Source organism: Stegodyphus dumicola, chromosome 1, assembly GCF_044657685.1.
Source record: "Stegodyphus dumicola isolate Sdum_Otavi_A_Nest chromosome 1, ASM4465768v1".
In the NCBI taxonomy this organism is placed as follows: Eukaryota; Metazoa; Arthropoda; class Arachnida; order Araneae; family Eresidae; genus Stegodyphus; species Stegodyphus dumicola.
In genome coordinates, this window is record NC_140768.1 from 55,216,193 (window position 1) to 55,232,637 (window position 16,445).

Consider the following 16,445-nt stretch of genomic DNA (forward strand, 5'->3'; position numbering starts at 1 on the left):
AGAATAAACGAAAACTCAATAGATATTGTCATGTTTGTATATATGAGATAAAAGTTTTATGAATGGTATTTAAAGTAATGCTTAGAACTTCATAAAAGCGAACATTCACTATGTTAATACACATATCATCAGTTATTTACATAATTCAATGTAATATTAATCATTACATGTACTATATGCATATATATTTAAAGTTTAATTGTCTTACAATTGAATAATTAACTATTGAGAGAAAGAGGTTCATATCTTACACTATTTAATTCACATGGAACAAATTTTTCCATCAACCACATTGAACCGCGTTTATTAAATTCGCCAAAGCTCTTTTATTTCTGCATTTTCACACTCACGACACATTTTAAATGTAACTATTGATTACCATTTCAAACACCGATATCATAACTCAGTGTAAAACTACATCATAACTCATTTTTTCCCTACTAACTACAATTTTATATATTCAAGAAGTACATCTAAGACATGATCATTTTCTATGTTCTAGCAAATCGATTCAATTGCGAACATACTATTAAGACTTGCGATTTTAGAAGACTTGCATGTATTAACGATGTCAACGTTTCTTCGTTTTTATAAGATTCACATCAAATCATGTCTCATTCGAATGTGGTGTAAGAGATCACTTTTTCTTTTAAACACTTGTAAACAATGGATGCAATTTATAAGAAGAGAAGTATCATGCTGTTTCAAAACATCATCATCAGTATATTTCTGTTTCTTTTGACACCGGCAACATTTAAAAAAAAAAAGTTTCCTGAGATATTCTTCAAATTCTGTTTTACTTGAAAAAATGTCCGAACATTCAATATGATGTAAAGATTCATATTGTTTTAAATTCTTATGCTCACTAAATATTTTTTATCATGATTTACTCTTAAATGTAACTTTATTAGTTTTCATATCCTTTTTACATGAAAAGAACTTGTGATTATTCACTACAAAATTCTAAGACGAGAAGCTTCGCGACTTTTCAAACTATAAACTTAAATTTCTTAGGACATACACTACATCTGATGTTTCTTTCATGCGATTTCAAATATCTCTTCAGATTACTCGTATTCAAGAAACCTCGCAAATATATCACATAAGTTCAGCGAATAATCGCTTCATAAACTCTTAAATTTTCAACACGAGTGAATCACTTGAAGCATATACTGCACTGTAAACTTACAATACTTAAAAAAATTGTTATAAAAAATAAAAATACATTCATTTCACCAAGAAGCTTTTCTATTTAAATACATTTATTTATTTCCAAAGAACAAGTTTCTGCATTATACATAAAATATACTTAGAATTTTCTTTCATTAGTTAATATCAAATTAACAACAATATCCATTTACTGATATTTGATATACATGTTTGCTTTAAAATTAAAACTAAAATTTCAATATATTTCTATTAAAAAAAACATAAGGAAAAAAATACTCATAACATCAACCAAAGACAGAAATTTAAATAGAATAGCTGTACTTATATTAGTGCATTTTTATAATCTTCATAACATTTCGATTCAAAAAACCTATTACAAAATAAATGAAACATTTTTTTCTGCCTTAAAGAATCTCTTATATTTTTAAAATTAATACATAAAAATATATCTTCACCAATATATTTAATTCTATCCTCAACACTTATTATAATGCAATCATGTCTTGTTTGTGAAGGATGATTTACAATGCAAACTTCGCATTTATATAGCTTTTTTATCACTGAATTTAATTCAGTGTTGATAGAGTTTATGAGTTCTTTAAAAAGTTCATCATCATCACTTACCATATCCGACCAATTGTTTTTACATTTGATTTGCAACGGTAAAATAATTTCAAAAATACTTTTATATAAAGAATTAGATACCTCAGGAATAATTTCTTTCAATATTTTTAAAATATCACAGTTTACTTTTAGGTATGTAGGTTTTAGTTTAAAAGAATTTTCATCTTGTTTAAAAACTTGTTGAAAAATGCACTCACCTTCTTTGTTGAAAACTACCAACTCATTATTGCAAATTGATAAGCGCTGTAGACTTCACGTTATCATGATAACGTGCAGCGCTTATCAAGGGTCTTCCTTCACTTCTGTATGTATTGTCAAACTTGGAATAGCAACAACAACCTTAAGATAATACATTCTTTCGCGATTATCAGAGTTTTAGAAATTTTCCATTACTCTATCATGATAAGTGGATGATGCTTTTAAGATTCTCCTTATGCATATATGTAATATCGTGGTTCAGAATAACAACATTAGGACACTATAACTCTTTCCCACTATCCTATCATGATTATTTTTACACATATGACGCCGGAAAGACTGGCTTCACAAACAAGACATGACAAGAATGTATTACGATAAGTGTTGATGAAATCATTTCGTTAATGTATGTTTTAGATAATTTTTGCTATTTAAGAATGCTACGTATTTCTACATCATTCAGAATTGTCGGTAGATTCAAAAGCGAATATGAGGAATATATGTGATACAGAGTTAAATGTGGAATTATAAGAAGAATTTTATTCACGAAATGAAGCTGATATTTTGCTAGATGAACTATCAAATTATGATTTTAAAAATATTAGTTTTGAAATTAATGGGACTCAGTATGTTCCACGAAGAAAAGTACTCGGTTTTGGTGATGAAGGACTTAGTTACGTATTCTCTGGAACGAGCATTTGTGCAGAACCATGGACTCAAACTCTTCTAAATGTGAAAGATTATGTTGAAACGATAACTGGCAAAAAATATAATTTTGCTTTATTGAACTATTATCCTGACGGAGTGGCGAAAATTTAAACGCATAAAGACAATGAAACTTGTCTCGAACCTGAAAGTGATATACCTATCATCAGTTTAGGTGCAAAACGTCAAATGGTATTTACCAGGCGAAATTTCACATCTCGAAGCGTGGACTTAACTCATGGAACTCTCCTTGTAATGAAACCCCCAACGAATCAATTTTGGATGCACGGAATACCCTCTCAACCTGACGTTAAAGATCCTAGAATTAGTATCACATTCCGAAACATAAAAATTTCGAAAATTAAAAAACGACGCTTGGAAGATAATGAGGATGAACTTCCAGAGGATGACTGGTTTGCCCACTATATGAAGTCTGTTCCTGAAAATATCTTCATGCCGAATAATCGAGAACAGAAAAAAGAAAGTTCGAAGTTGATTGCACAGTGGACTCTTGGTTGGGAATATTTTGTGTCCATAAATCAGTTTGAAAACAGAATGAACATTCATCTACGTGAATGTGTGGAACAAAATAAAATATTATACCCTACTACACGCGATGTTGTTATAACTCCTGCAACATGGCAAGAATTTTCCTCAAATATATATGAATTTAATCTTGTCTATACGAATGCCAGCATCATTTGCAATAATGAGTTGGTAGTTTTCAACAAAGAAGGTGAGTGTATTTTTCAACAAGTTTTTAAACAAGATGAAAATTCTTTTAAACTAAAACCTACATACCTAAAAGTAAACTGTGATATTTTAAAAATATTGAAAGAAATTATTCCTGATGTATCTAATACTTTATATAAAAGTATTTTTGAAATTATTTTACCGTTGCAAATCAAATGTAAAAACAATTGTTCGGATATGGTAAGTGATGATGATGAACGTTTTAAAGAACTCATAAACTCTATCAAAACTGAATTAAATTCAGTGATAAAAAAGCTATATAAATGCGAAGTTTGCATTGTAAATCATCCTTCACAAACAAGACATGATTGCATTATAATAAGTGTTGAGGATAGAATTAAATATATTGGTGAAGATATATTTTTATGTATTAATTTTAAAAATATAAGAGATTCTTTAAGGCAGAAAAAAATTTTTCATTTATTTTGTAATAGGTTTTTTGAATCGAAATGTTATGAAGATTATAAAAATGCACTAATATAAGTACAGCTATTCTATTTAAATTTCTGTCTTTGGTTGATGTTATGAGTATTTTTTTTCCTTATGTTTTTTTTTAATAGAAATATATTGAAATTTAATTTTAATTTTAAAGCAAACATGTATATCAAATATCAGTAAATGGATATTGTTGTTAATTTGATATTAACTAATGAAAGAAAATTCTAAGTATATTTTATGTATAATGCAGAAACTTGTTCTTTGGAAATAAATAAATGTATTTAAATAGAAAAGCTTCTTGGTGAAATGAATGTATTTTTATTTTTTATAACAATTTTTTTAAGTATTGTATGTTTACAGTGCAGTATATGCTTCAAGTGATTCACTCGTGTTGAAAATTTAAGAGTTTATGAAGCGATTATTCGCTGAACTTATGTGATATATTTGCGAGGTTTCTTGAATACGAGTAATCTGAAGAGATATTTGAAATCTCATGAAAGAAACATCAGATGTAGTGTATGTCCTAAGAAATTTAAGTTTATAGTTTGAAAAGTCGCGAAGCTTCTCGTCTTAGAATTTTGTAGTGAATAATCACAAGTTCTTTTCATGTAAAAAGGATATGAAAACTAATAAAGTTACATTTAAGAGTAAATCATGATAAAAAATATTTAGTGAGCATAAGAATTTAAAACAATATGAATCTTTACATCGTATTGAATGTTCGGACATTTTTTCAAGTAAAACAGAATTTGAAGAATATCTCAGGAAACTTTTTTTTTAAATGTTGCCGGTGTCAAAAGAAACAGAAATATGCTGATGATGATGTTTTGAAACAGCATGATACTTCTCTTCTTATAAATTGCATCCATTGTTTACAAGTGTTTAAAAGAAAAAGTGATCTCTTACACCACATTCGAATGAGACATGATTTGATGTGAATCTTATAAAAACGAAGAAACGTTGACATCCTTAATACATGCAAGTCTTCTAAAATCGCAAGTCTTAATAGTATGTTCGCAATTGAATCGATTTGCTAGAACATAGAAAATGATCATGTCTTAGATGTACTTCTTGAATATATAAAATTGTAGTTAGTGGGGAAAAAATGAGTTATGATGTAGTTTTACACTGAGTTATGATATCGGTGTTTGAAATGGTAATCAATAGTTACATTTAAAATGTGTCGTGAGTGTGAAAATGCAGAAATAAAAGAGCTTTGGCGAATTTAATAAACGCGGTTCAATGTGGTTGATGGAAAAATTTGTTCCATGTGAATTAAATAGTGTAAGATATGAACCTCTTTCTCTCAATAGTTAATTATTCAATTGTAAGACAATTAAACTTTAAATATATATGCATATAGTACATGTAATGATTAATATTACATTGAATTATGTAAATAACTGATGATATGTGTATTAACATAGTGAATGTTCGCTTTTATGAAGTTCTAAGCATTACTTTAAATACCATTCATAAAACTTTTATCTCATATATACAAACATGACAATATCTATTGAGTTTTCGTTTATTCTTTGGAATGTATGAAAGTTATAATATTTTTTTAATTTAATGTAGATTGGAGTAAAATATCTGTATCTTTCTTCATTTCAATCGGTAATATCTGTATGCTGGTAAAGGTACGTATGTTCGTAAGAATTATACTGTGTCACATTTTAGACAATCTTCTTTCATTCATATTAGCTAATAAGAGAATTATTGAAATTAGTAAAGTAATGAAAATCAACATTATTGAAAGAAAAAAACTCTAAAAGCATTTACATTTCCAGAAATATATCAAAGTTCCTTTTCTTAAAAACACCAGGTGTATCGTAATTTTTATTTCTATTTCGTTAAAAGCTGAACTTGTAAAATAAAAATTTTCTATTAGTGTAAGGTAAACAAAAAAAAAATCAAGAGACAATCCGTATCATGAATGAAATTCAAGTCTTACATCGGATTAAAAAGAAATATTCTGAATCTAAATGTTTATGCCTATTTAGCACAAAATGTGTTTATTTGTGTTATAAATTTAACTAAAACCATTCTTATAACAGTATGTTGCCTTTAAACTGAGTAAAAATGGCAAGTATATTTTCTGATGGTACTGATATACTTGCCAAAGAAGTTCTAAAAACCTCAAAAGTCGAAAGAGCATATGATAAGAGTCTCCTTTCCTATCGCTACATCAGTTACAGGTTAAGGGGCGTCTTGAATGGATGAAGGTAATGTTTGTGCGAAAATATAGTAGTTCTATTTTGAAATGAGAAATAATTCGCTTTTTGTCAATTAAGGAAACTTGTGTTATTATCAGACAGAATGTCAGTGAAAGACATTGCGTTTGCATAGTGAATTATGAAGGTATTAAAAGATAGTAAAGAAGGTGAATTAAAGAATTAATTTGAACAAATAAGGTAAGGCTATCATTAAAAGAAAAAACTGTTCGAAAGATGTATATTAGAATTAAAAGTTAGATGTTAAAATTTAAAAAGATGTAACAGAGTAAAACCAAAGACTACTGGTAATTCCCATCTGGAAAACAGTAATTTGACTACGATATTGAAAAAGTTGGTTTTAAAAATTTCTTTATGCATGTGATGCAAAACAATTGCTACTTTATCATGAGTGCTGACATAGATGCAATAAGTGTATGAAAAATAGTAAAATTAGTATAGTCAGTGTCTCTAAAACATGAAAAAATAATAATGTGAGCAGTGTAAATTCATTTGAAGTACTGAAATATGACATAGACTAAATACCAGAAGATGTAAGAAATATTTTGGTATGTATGGATGAAACACTGAACGCGGTTGTAAAATTAGAAATGAAAATTATCAACACACATAAAGGTAATAGGGATTTAAAACTAAACATGATGTTAGAAACTTTGAAGAACGTAAAGCTATATGAGAAAGGAATACATTTATATATAAATGGTATTAAACTGTAAAGTTGTGAATGGAAATTTCTGAGTAAAACCTGTAGATGATCTATTATGATCGGAGAATAAAACAAGTATTTTAAAAATTGTAAGGAAATATTTGAATATGGAGTAAATGAAAACATATCCATATCGTTAAAATGAATAAAAACGGATAAAATGTTGGAATTACGAGTGATGAGACGGAAATAAAAACATTATAATAAATAAGTTAAATAAGAATTAAGAAATATAAACACAGAAGGGAAATCATGAACGTAAGAAAAGCAATTAACAGTTATAGACTTAAGTTTTGAAAAAAAAATATTCGGTAATGTAAAAGAAATTAGAAATTCTGTAGAAAATTTAGTAAAAGAACTAAGATCACGAAAAATAAATGTTTCTTTTTAAATAGAATTTCAAACCACTAAGTTAAAGTGTGTATAGAATACTAGAATGGTTTAAAAAAAGTAAATGAAGTTAAAATTCAGAATATATTGAACATTATAACGTTAAAAAAAGTGTGAAATTGCATCTAAAATTAAGTAGTGTAACAAATAAACAGCATGTGCGTGAACGTTTGTGAAATATAATATATAAGTTAAAAATCAGGGTATGCTGAAATGGTATGAAAGATATGAAAAAAAACTAGTATGTGGAAATTAAATAAAATATTACAAATTAGAAACGTTAAGTATTAAAAAAATATGACAGTAAATAAATATGTTATTATGAACAGAAAACCTGAGAAATAAGTTAAAGTTTCATGGAAAACTAGAAAGAATAAAAGTATCAGAATAAAATTGAGTAATAAAAAAAATTATCTTGTATTTCATTAAAGGAAAGTCTTTTTTTTTATATTTGTTTCTTTTACATTGTTTTCAGAGTCGCGCATTGAATAATTTTAACACCAGACTTAAAAAATATATTTCTAAAACATATAATTCACTTTTTCGTCAAGAGAGGGCAGCATCGACATTTCATCAAAATTAAGATGCAGAAAATATTTCCCGTTGCCAATTTAAAAAAAACTAACTTTAAATGAAAAGCAGGAGGTCTACAACTCAATCAGCAATCTACCAACACCTCAACTCCACTCGTGACCACGCCTCCTAGTGTGATGACGTTGCCTTTGGCCCCGCCCTCTGTGTGACGTCATTGACCACGCCCACACCCCACACCCCTTGTGGCAGAACCCGCATTTTCTATCTACTCATAAACAGACCTAAAATTGCGCCGGAGCTTGGTTCCGGTACTTGGTTTTTGAGATAAATCATAATTATAGACGGAGAGCACCGGAGTCCTAAATAAGAATGCTTCGGCACTTCAATGTAACTGAACAACAATTTCAGTAGAAATATGATCTCGAAAATTTTATTTTTAGCAATAAAATTATATTAAAAATCGCTTATTAAATTTTAATTCATCTCTGTACATTTCAGTGCTGGTTTAAGCTCATTTCCGGCCCTGGGCGCAGAAGATCTAGAGGGCCCTTGGCACTGGCGGATCCAAAGAGGAGCGCTAACAAATGAAACAAAATTTTAATTTTTATTGTAAAAATATATATATAAATAAACAGTATTCTTATAAAAATATGAAAAATAAAAACCAATAAATAAAATAATTATACCAGCATTCGCTATGACTACACATAAAGCACAAGGACAATCATTTAAAAAAGTGTAAGTATATACTTACCTGAACCTTTTGTCGCATTAAGTAGAGTAAGAAATAGAGACAATTTAAAAATCGCGTTGCCCGTAGGTTCAAAATGACATATTACAAATGTAGTTTATAAAGAGTTATTGTAACCAGATTAAAGGAAGCAATACTTTTATGAAATATATATACTTAAAAAAAAACTTTTTAAGATGAATACTATAAAATCTCGTTCTCAGAACGGGTAGCTCTGCTAGTACTACTACTAATAATTTACCTTACTCACTACTATTTGCTATCCTGCAACCAGTACAATAATCTTTCGTTTTGCTTGTCTGGCAGTCTACACCTCCATTTTTTATTTATAATGTTTGTATCGTGTTACATATTTGGTAAGGTACTGTCTGTAGTCTAATTCATCTGCCTGCTTCCTGGTGTAAGACTCATTATAGTTGTCATCCCACTCTGACCAACCGGAGCCGCAAATTTGATATAGACAGACAATATGAACATGGATGTGCAGGTGAGAGGCGCGGATTATTTCCACAAAACTATTTATAGTTTTTCTATCGAAATTTATAGCCAGAAATTCTGGTTGGGTCCAGCTTATCCGGGCTATTTAGTTATTTATTTTATATTATTATTATAACTACTTAGTTTTTAAATTATTAATGATTCTCATAGCCATTTTATTTATTTATTTACTTTTGTTCCTCTTTCCTGATGGTCTTGCATAGGGCTCCGGCATTTTAGAAACTAAACCCTGGTCATAAAAGACAAAAAACAAAAACATAGCACCAAAATGTATCAGATTTTGCAGATGAATTAAGGCTGTTTTCCCCAATATTCAATAAATTATCAGCAGCTGTCTAACAGTACTACATTACAAATATGAAAATAATTTGGGAAACTTTTCCTCTAGTGCGAATCAGTGCATCCCAATACTCGTATATAAAGCCTCAGAAGAATGCAGTTTTGTGAAGCCAATAAAAAAATATTCACGATTTTCAACAAATGATAGAGAACTAACAGTTCTTTTAAAAACTAACAGCATAGGAAAATGAGTAGTTAGTTAAGGTATTTTCTGCTCTAAAAACAAGAAAATTAATTAATTTAGGGAAAAAATTATTCAAAGAGAAAGGAAAGGAATAAAAGGAAAAATTATGTAGCATTTGTGAATGAACAAGACAGATTTTAATGCAAATTGATCAAAAGCATGTATTGTGTTTTGCTAGATTATACAGAAAGTATGCCAGTCATTTTGAGATTTATTAATTGCTACAAATATTTTACATTAGATGCTATTTCACTACCTTGTTGCAGAACAGCAATTTGTAACTGGAAAGCAGGGAAATGTGATTAGTTGCAGCTTTACAGCCACATACCAGCATGCCATCATTGTACCTTTTACATGAATTAGATGACTGGCTATTCATATCATACTGATCACCAATACGACATTCGACAGTTGCAACAAGATTCACTTTTTCTTCATAACTAGACTCTGACATTGTCACTATTGTTTAGAACAGCAAAAATTATTCCTTAGTTAATAATGTCCTGAGCCATTCATTTTATTACACCAAGAGTCTTAGCACCAACACATCAATCCAATCTCTCATGTCAGAACAGCTGTTAGGGGCCCACCAGCGGCCGAGCGGTAAAGTCGCTGAACACTGGTAGTTCGGTCCGAGGTTCGAATCCCGCGAACGGGCTGGCTGCATGGGCGTTTTCGTGGTTTTCCCCATGTGTAACGTGTATACGAGCCAGTTTCCCTTAGAAAGTCCTCCACGAAGGCATTCCTCCCCTTAGGCAGATAGCCCTCGAGGCTTTGCCATAATCACACACACACACACACACACACAGAACAGCTGTTACCAAAGGGTTTTCAAAGATGCACAGCAAATCACATCCAAGCAATCTTAAAAAAACTGTCTTCACTTAAAATGGAATATCTGCAATTCCTTGGCAGAATGTCAAAAATAATGCATTATGTAATTTTCAAAACATATTATAATTATAAAATGAATCTTACTTACCATTTCTGTTATATCTTGAAATGTAGTGTTTCCCTTGTGTTAGTTTAATTGAAAGTAGTGATTACACATTTCCATTTCTTGTTTTCAACCCATGCAAAATATAACACATTTATTTGTCTATCATCCTACCTGTTAAACTCAATTCCTTCAAAAATTTCGGTACTTTTCTGTTATCAGGACCAGATTCAGAAATGTATGTATGGATGTATGTGTTCATGTATGCACATATATATGTACACATGAATGTATGTGTGTATACATGTACACTGCTAAAAAAAAAAAAAAAATGGGACAGTCCTATATCTCCCGATCTACTGGGCCGATTGACAAAATTCAAATTGCGTTCTTCATGTCTCGAAAGCGCGACTTAGGATATATATTAGATTTACATATAGCACTATTCTAACGTAGGTATTTTGACACAAAATCGGACCTTTTTCTGAAATAACATACCAATTCTTTTACATATTTCTATTCTACGACTCAAATTACGCATAAATATGAAATTTTGTAAAATTTAGAGCGAAATTTACGGAGAAATTCACAAATTTATGTTGGTACGTTTTTGTCAGTTTACGCCAAGAATAGTTCACTTGGCGAACTTCTTAATATATGGCAAACTAGTTTCCTTTTCCGTGAGAGGAAAAAAAGTCACCATCGTTCCTTTTTTCCAAATGATATTCTTTATATTATATTTTTAATTATAACTTATTATTTTAAGTAATTTTTTTCTTTTTCGAATTTCATTTTAATTGTTTAAGTTGTATGTTTTTTTTTTCGAATAACTGTTTTAAAAATTTCTACTTACCTATTCGAACTGCGTAAATAAAGGTGCAACGTTCATTTTTTTTTTTTCAAATAGTTTTCTTTATATATATTTTTTGTCATTGTTATTATTTTAGGTAATTTTTAAATTCTTAACTTTTAATAGCTTGTGTTGCATTGTCTCTTCAGATAATTGTTTTAAAATTTTCTATTTATTCCTTCGAATTGAGCATTTTAAATATATTTATTAATATAAATTTTCCAGAATTTGATTTTATTTATTTGAATTGCGTTTCTTTCGGAGGAATACTTTGTAACCCAGACTACGATGCGTTTGAAAACTGCATATATTAAAAGAGAAAATACAGTAAAGCACAGTTAACACTCCTTTCAATGTTCCATTCAGAAAAGATATATATAAATAAGAGAGACATTTAACTTAGGATTGCGACATTTTAACTTAGGATGACTTGCATACACTGCTTTAAACAGTTTTATCATTGTGCTCATTGCTTTACACAATTTTATCCTACATTTGGCTTCTTGAATGTTATTCATATTTTAGTCAAATATTTTATTTTTGAAATCGTAAGAATCAAATATCATAAGATTAAAAAGTTTTAAATTAAAAAAAAAAAAAAAATACAAATACTAAATTTTACCGTAAAATTTATTTTTTCTTCAGGCATTCTACTTTATTCTTGCTCTTTTTCTTTAGGCATTCCGCAAGTATATTAAAAAGCATCCAAATTTTCGAAATATCTTGATATTTCTGACAATCATTTTAAATTAAAAAGTTATCGCCTTCCATTTCATAAAGGCCCACAAATGGCCGAGCGGTAAAGTCGCTGAACACTGATAGTTCACTCCGGGGTTCGAATCCCGGTAAACGGGCTGGTTGCATGGGCGTTTTCGTGGATTTTCTTATGTGTACCGTGTATGCCAGCTGGTTTCCCTCAGAAAGTTCTTCACAAAGGCATCCTTCCTTTCAGGCAGATAGCCCTGCTTTGACGTAACTTAATAATCCAATTCCATCCATTTCATTAATATTCGGTCAGAGCCTTTATCAGTCTTTAGAGGCTCATTTTGAAGGTATGAGATGAAAGGAAAGACTGGTTTCATCAAGAGGTTTTGGTTTATTTAATTATGACAAAGCACACTAGGGCTATCTGCCTAAGGGGAGGGATGCCTTCGTGGAGATCTTTCTAAGGGAAACTGGCTCGTATACACGTTACACGTGGGGAAAACCACGAAAACACCCATGTAGCCAGCCCGTTCGCGGGATTCGAACCACGGACCGAACTACCAGTGTTCAGCGACTTTACCGCTCGGCCGCTGGTGGGCCTTCAGTCTCTAGAGGGTTGTGTGTTTATATCATAATTTGACTTATATAAATGATTATTCTAAATCTTATGTTTCTATAAAAATATACTGTGCTTTAAAAATATGGATGAAAGTATCTGCCACTCTTTCAGCCACTTCAAAAGCAACAGTTTGTTTAGAAATAAATTATGCAGTTAATGTCATAAAATATTTTCATAAAATTCAAATAAACATTAAACGAAAATTCTCAGTTTTAGACAATTCGATTTAAACGAAGTAAAGTAGCAGACGAAAAAACGCCGAAGGTAAAAATTTACTCTTAGAAAAATGTACTCCTATTTTTTAAAAAAAAGGAAGAAAGAGAGAAATTAAAAAACATTGTTAAAATTTGAATAATATCATCTATAATTTAAAAAAATAGCTTTTCATATAGTATTAATAAATATTTATTACGCCTTATTGAGGGAAAAATTTTCATATAATTAATTCTCCGTAAAATTTTACTTGAAATTTAAGGTTAAAAATAGCTGTGGCAATTCAGTGTAACAAAAATCCATAGACCACATTTGGCGTTATTTATCGCTCAAAAAAAAAGATGCCAAATTTCAAAACGCGAAAATATGTAAATTCGTGCATATCTTAGAAAATTTTGAATAAAAAAGTCTAATTTTTTGTAGATATGCTTAAAAATACACCTACTTTATGATGATGGTAAAAATTTTATAGGTTATAATTCAAAATTTTTTTTCGAAAAATTTATAAAAATTATTTAAAAATAGAAATTTAAAAAATAAAACACAAAAAATGGGTAAATTTTATTTGGAATGAACCTAAATTTCGAAATGTGAGAGAAAAAATCAAAAAAGTTTAATAAAAAAAAAGATATTAATAAATATTTGCCAAATTCAATTAACATTGAGGAGCTAAAATTTTGAGAGCTAATATTTTAAAAACTAGTCGTACGATTTTTACAAAACTTGGTATTCTGGCATAATTTGAGTCGTAGAATCGAAATATGGAAAAAAATTGGTATGTTATTTCAGAAAAAGGTCCGATTTTGTGTCAAAATGCCTATGTTAGAATAGTGCTATATGTAAATCTAATATATATCCTAAGTCGCGCTTTCGAGACATGAAAAACGCAGTTTGAATTTTGTCAATCGGCCCAGTAGAACGGGAGATATAGCACTGTCCCATTTTTTTTTTTTTTTTTTTTTTTTTTTTTTTTTTTTTTTGAGCAGTGTACATTTCTGAATCCAGTTCCGGTAACAGAAAATTTCTTTAATAAAACATAGCTGTTACTAATAAATGCACATGTGTAACTGATGTTTGACAAATATCATTGTATTAAAAAAGTATTGTTGCGTGCGTACGGGTTCGTTATGAAATGAATGCACAAGTCCGATGAAAAATGAACAAAAATTTATTATTATCACAACAAAAATGCTTAAATGTTCTCAAATTATCATGCAGTATTACAATATCTCACAGTAGTTATCTTTTAACACTCAAATGTCCAATAGAACGTAATTCAAAACAGCTAAAGAACGCTAATCCGTGAATTCGCTACAATCAACAAGAGCAGTTTTCTAAACAACAACAAACTAAGCAACTACCTCAAACTGAGATGTTTTCCTCCTTTTATAAGATTTTAAAATCACGCGCTAGAATTTTCCAGTACTTTCTCGAAATCAAAAAGAGATATTTATTTATTTAATGCACGCGCTCTTGTATTTTCAATTTTTCCGGCTTAGCTTTCTTTTAATATTCGTCACGCGCTGCACTGCGCGAGAAATAAAACCATTTAATTTATCATTGAACTAACATTAGCTTTTTAAATACCAAATTCGTAACACTGCCCCCTTCCCAAGGACTGCACGTCCCGGGCAGTACAATCCCTGGACAGGAAGCTAAACTTACAACTGTGGCATAAATGCAACTGAGGCATAAACATTACATTACAATATCAAACAATATAAACAATAAATGCAATAACTAACTTAAACAAATCAAATGCTACATACAAATCAAATACTAAATGCAAATCAAATACTAAATACAAATTAAATCAAAAACAAAAAGGACCATGGTCTGATACTATTTACAATTATTTACATTATATACTATGGCCATAGTAATAAGCTAACCTGTCGTAAGAGTTCGAAGACTCACGGATCCGAACCACGACGTCATTCGTGTTCAGCACTGGATATGGACCATCCGAAGGTGACTGTAATTTAGGACTCAGTCCTTTTCGTTGAATTGGGTTCCACAACCACACCTTGTCTCCTTCGTTGGATCTATGTCCAGCAGCTCTCGTGTTGTATCTGGTCTTCACTTTCTCCGTCGCCAAGTTCACTCGCTTTCGTGCGGAACGGTGCATCACTTCAAAACGGGCCTTGACATCTTGGATGTGTTCCTCAGGCGATGAAGGCGCATCCGTACGGCGATGAAACAGGCTGTCACAAGGCAGACGAAGGTCTCGACCGAAGAGCATCTGAGATGGAGAATAGCTGGTAGTCTGGTGTTTCTTTTCGACCCTAGCATGATTTCGGCTGTTTCTTGAGCTGATTCTTTCGGACAAAGCGTCGGCATTTCCAGGTAAAGATCCCTTCTTAGGATGGATAGTCATGTCTTCAGATCCTGAAAGCAGTTTGTTGTTTTTCAAGTCTAAGGAAAAATTGTATTTCCTTAAAAAGTCCAATCCGAGTATGCATGGATCTGTAATATCCGCCACATATGCCGTGTGATGGTAGGCGGCACTTCCAAACGTGATGTTTACGTTTAACTTCCCAGTTATGTCGATCTTGTCACCAGACGCAGTCTGAAGGGTAACACAGGATGGCGTCCAAATAAGTTTATCTTTAAACTGTTCAGCTAAATCTTTCCTAATGATGGTAACATTAGCTCCTGTGTCAATGATCATACTGCAAGGAACTCCATCGATATTCCCATTGATGGACAGTCCGTTATTGTTGCCACTCACTGTATAAATTTTAAGAGCTTTAAAACAAGGTTTTTCACTGCGTTGTTGCTGGGAAATGGTCTTATTTTCCGTACCTCGGGGTGTTCTGCAGTTTCTTCGTATGTGGCCTTCAACTCCGCAGTTCCAGCACTTTAGAATTAGTTTCTTTTCACTTCTGTTCCGTCTCAAGCCACTAACTTATCTGGTAAAATCATCTGCTTTATATTCCGTACCCTGGGGTGTTCTGCAATTCCGTCTTAGGTGACCTTCACTACCACATCTCCAACACCTTAGAGCCACTTTCTTCTCGCTCCTACTCCGTATCAAATCTTCGACTTGTCTGGCTAAATCATCTAAACGAGCCATCAGTTGATCAACTGGCTCATGGACTCGCACAGCTCTAACTGGGTAGCGATCTCTACTAGTTGCTTGCTGGGCTGCCTCGAACTTCATGGCGTACAACAGAGCGCTTTTTATGTCTTTTACATCTGCCATTCGAAGAGCTTTCTGTATTTCAGTATCTCGAATGCCGTCGATAAAGTATTGCAGGGACAGGATTTCCCTTGTTTCTGTCGGGCACTCCGAAAAGGCGTGATGTGACAGCCTTTCAACATCCGTGGCGAGCTCCTGAAGCGTTTCGGTGAGCTTCTGTTGACGAGATTTTAATTGGAGCCTGCTGTAGTCTTTTAAACATTTCTCGCCGAAGCGCAGCTCCAAAGCGCCGGATAGAGCTTCGAAATCTAGCCTTTGATTTTCGGGAAGCGTCTGCAGGATATCCGCTGCGTCTGCTCTCAGAGAAGCGGCGAGATGACAGGCCTTAGCTTGGGAATCCCATCCATTCGCATCCGCAACGATAGAAAATTGTGTCCTATACACCTGCCAGGAGG

At 31.3% G+C, this 16,445-nt stretch overlaps 2 protein-coding genes across 5 annotated transcripts in view; one reads left to right on the plus strand and one right to left on the minus strand.

Moving 5' to 3' along the window:
* LOC118201290 (protein phosphatase 1 regulatory subunit 14C-like) overlaps window positions 1-16,445 on the plus strand; it is a 186,338-nt gene that overhangs the window by 43,437 nt on the left and 126,456 nt on the right. The window lies entirely within an intron of this gene.
* LOC146999089 (uncharacterized) overlaps window positions 8,181-16,445 on the minus strand; it is a 45,910-nt gene continuing 37,645 nt past the window's right edge. For all 3 annotated transcript variants that reach the window (XR_015040635.1, XM_085814756.1, XM_085814753.1), the window contains one exon: window positions 8,181-8,329. The gene's annotated coding sequence lies outside the window, so the exon portion shown is untranslated. The remainder of the gene's footprint in view (window positions 8,330-16,445) is intronic.